Source organism: Eleutherodactylus coqui, chromosome 2 (genome assembly GCF_035609145.1).
Source record: "Eleutherodactylus coqui strain aEleCoq1 chromosome 2, aEleCoq1.hap1, whole genome shotgun sequence".
In the NCBI taxonomy this organism is placed as follows: domain Eukaryota; kingdom Metazoa; phylum Chordata; class Amphibia; order Anura; family Eleutherodactylidae; genus Eleutherodactylus; species Eleutherodactylus coqui.
Window position 1 is genome coordinate 307,610,843 of NC_089838.1, and position 2,500 is coordinate 307,613,342.

At 45.7% G+C, this 2,500-nt stretch overlaps 8 non-coding genes across 8 annotated transcripts; 5 read left to right on the top strand and 3 right to left on the bottom strand.

Annotated features, from left to right (window-relative positions):
* The first annotated feature begins 208 nt into the window (after positions 1-208).
* On the top strand, positions 209-281 carry TRNAM-CAU (transfer RNA methionine (anticodon CAU)). The gene has a single exon. It is a non-coding gene; the product is annotated as a tRNA-Met (tRNA).
* A 486-nt stretch (positions 282-767) lies between these two features.
* Positions 768-839, bottom strand: TRNAE-CUC (transfer RNA glutamic acid (anticodon CUC)). Its single transcript has one exon. It is a non-coding gene; the product is annotated as a tRNA-Glu (tRNA).
* Positions 840-1,270: 431 nt separating this feature from the next.
* TRNAM-CAU (transfer RNA methionine (anticodon CAU)) lies at positions 1,271-1,343 on the top strand. The gene has a single exon. It is a non-coding gene; the product is annotated as a tRNA-Met (tRNA).
* A 218-nt stretch (positions 1,344-1,561) lies between these two features.
* Positions 1,562-1,634, top strand: TRNAR-ACG (transfer RNA arginine (anticodon ACG)). Its single transcript has one exon. It is a non-coding gene; the product is annotated as a tRNA-Arg (tRNA).
* Positions 1,635-1,642: 8 nt separating this feature from the next.
* Positions 1,643-1,714, top strand: TRNAH-GUG (transfer RNA histidin (anticodon GUG)). The gene has a single exon. It is a non-coding gene; the product is annotated as a tRNA-His (tRNA).
* A 126-nt stretch (positions 1,715-1,840) lies between these two features.
* Positions 1,841-1,912, bottom strand: TRNAE-CUC (transfer RNA glutamic acid (anticodon CUC)). Its single transcript has one exon. It is a non-coding gene; the product is annotated as a tRNA-Glu (tRNA).
* Positions 1,913-2,127: 215 nt separating this feature from the next.
* On the bottom strand, positions 2,128-2,199 carry TRNAE-UUC (transfer RNA glutamic acid (anticodon UUC)). The gene has a single exon. It is a non-coding gene; the product is annotated as a tRNA-Glu (tRNA).
* A 141-nt stretch (positions 2,200-2,340) lies between these two features.
* Positions 2,341-2,413, top strand: TRNAM-CAU (transfer RNA methionine (anticodon CAU)). The gene has a single exon. It is a non-coding gene; the product is annotated as a tRNA-Met (tRNA).
* The last annotated feature ends 87 nt before the right edge of the window (positions 2,414-2,500 follow it).

Sequence of the window (2,500 nt, forward strand, 5' to 3'; positions counted from 1 at the left end):
CCAGGAGTCGAACCCGGGCCGCCTGGGTGAAAACCAGGAATCCTAACCGCTAGACCATATGGGAAAAGTTGCTTTCACAGCTTGCTTTAAACTTTCCAATATATGTAGATATATACATGTACATATTAAAAAAAAAAAAAAAAAGAAGTTTTGTGCTTACAGAATTCCATCTTATCTCTGGACGGCAACAACCAATCACACGCAAGATGCCTCGTTAGCGCAGTAGGTAGCGCGTCAGTCTCATAATCTGAAGGTCGTGAGTTCGATCCTCACACGGGGCATGGATCTATCCTTGTTTTTTCCCTCCGCCTTAACTGGATAGGCACTGCTCTTTGCCATTCAATACCGAAACGATACTGGATAATATGGAAAGGTAGCAAACAAGGCAGAAGGGTTTTGGCTAGGGGCTAAAAGCAACCGTGTTGAGGTCTTTGAATATGGCTGCGAGCGTAGCAAAAGTCCAAAATGGGGAGCATGATTAGTGGCAACCTCTCACACAGGGCCAGTGGCGCAATGGATAACGCGTCTGACTACGGATCAGAAGATTGTAGGTTCGACTCCTACCTGGCTTGTGAATGTCGCCGTGATCGTATAGTGGTTAGTACTCTGCGTTGTGGCCGCAGCGAATCCGGGTCACAGCATTCTTGATGAAAAAGCAAAGGTGCTCTTGTAGACGGCAAGCCTGAATGATACTTTTATGAACTTTTTGAGCGCTATCTTAATTCAGAGGGTCTTTCGATGTAGTTGCAAGCTTAGGAAAATGCTCATTCCCATACCGGGAGTCGAACCCGGGCCGCCTGGGTGAGAACCAGGAATCCTAACCGCTAGACCATATGGGAACCGCTGAGACCCTTTTTCAGTAATAAGTAGAAAAAAAATCAGTTTCATGATTTGAAAACTCATTTTTAAGCATGGATGGCATCAACAACCACTTGCAAGTGGCCTCGTTAGCGCAGCATTTTTGGCTGCCAAGAGCATCTGCAAACTAAGCCGCTTAATTCTGCAAGAAAGGTGCAGACCTTTGAATGCAGGCACAAGCTTAGCAAAACACTCATTCCCATACCGTGAGTCGAACCCGGGCCGCCTGGGTGAAAACCAGGAATCCTAACCGCTAGACCATATGGGAAAAGTTGCTTTCACAGCTTGCTTTAAACTTTCCAATATATGTAGATACATACATGTACATATTAAAAAAAAAAAAAAAAAGAAGTTTTGTGCTTACAGAATTCCATCTTATCTCTGGACGGCAACAACCAATCACACGCAAGATGCCTCGTTAGCGCAGTAGGTAGCGCGTCAGTCTCATAATCTGAAGGTCGTGAGTTCGATCCTCACACGGGGCATGGATCTATCCTTGTTTTTTCCCTCCGCCTTAACTGGATAGGCACTGCTCTTTGCCATTCAATACCGAAACGATACTGGATAATATGGAAAGGTAGCAAACAAGGCAGAAGGGTTTTGGCTAGGGGCTAAAAGCAACCGTGTTGAGGTCTTTGAATATGGCTGCGAGCGTAGCAAAAGTCCAAAATGGGGAGCATGATTAGTGGCAACCTCTCACACAGGGCCAGTGGCGCAATGGATAACGCGTCTGACTACGGATCAGAAGATTGTAGGTTCGACTCCTACCTGGCTCGTGAATGTCGCCGTGATCGTATAGTGGTTAGTACTCTGCGTTGTGGCCGCAGCAACCCCGGTTCGAATCCGGGTCACGGCATTCTTGATGAAAAAGCAAAGGTGCTCTTGTAGACGGCAAGCCTGAATGATACTTTTATGAACTTTTTGAGCGCTATCTTAATTCAGAGGGTCTTTCGATGTAGTTGCAAGCTTAGGAAAATGCTCATTCCCATACCGGGAGTCGAACCCGGGCCGCCTGGGTGAGAACCAGGAATCCTAACCGCTAGACCATATGGGAACCACTGAGACCCTTTTTCAGTAATAAGTAGAAAAAAAATCAGTTTCATGATTTGAAAACTCATTTTTAAGCATGGATGGCATCAACAACCACTTGCAAGTGGCCTCGTTAGCGCAGCATTTTTGGCTGCCAAGAGCATCTGCAAACTAAGCCGCTTAATTCTGCAAGAAAGGTGCAGGCCTTTGAATGCAGGCACAAGCTTAGCAAAACACTCATTCCCATACCGGGAGTCGAACCCGGGCCGCCTGGGTGAAAACCAGAAATCCTAACCGCTAGACCATATGGGAAAAGTTGCTTTCACAGCTTGCTTTAAACTTTCCAATATATGTAGATATATACATGTACATATTAAAAAAAAAAAAAAGAAGTTTTGTGCTTACAGAATTCCATCTTATCTCTGGACGGCAACAACCAATCACACGCAAGATGCCTCGTTAGCGCAGTAGGTAGCGCGTCAGTCTCATAATCTGAAGGTCGTGAGTTCGATCCTCACACGGGGCATGGATCTATCCTTGTTTTTTCCCTCCGCCTTAACTGGATAGGCACTGCTCTTTGCCATTCAATACCGAAACGATACTGGATAATATG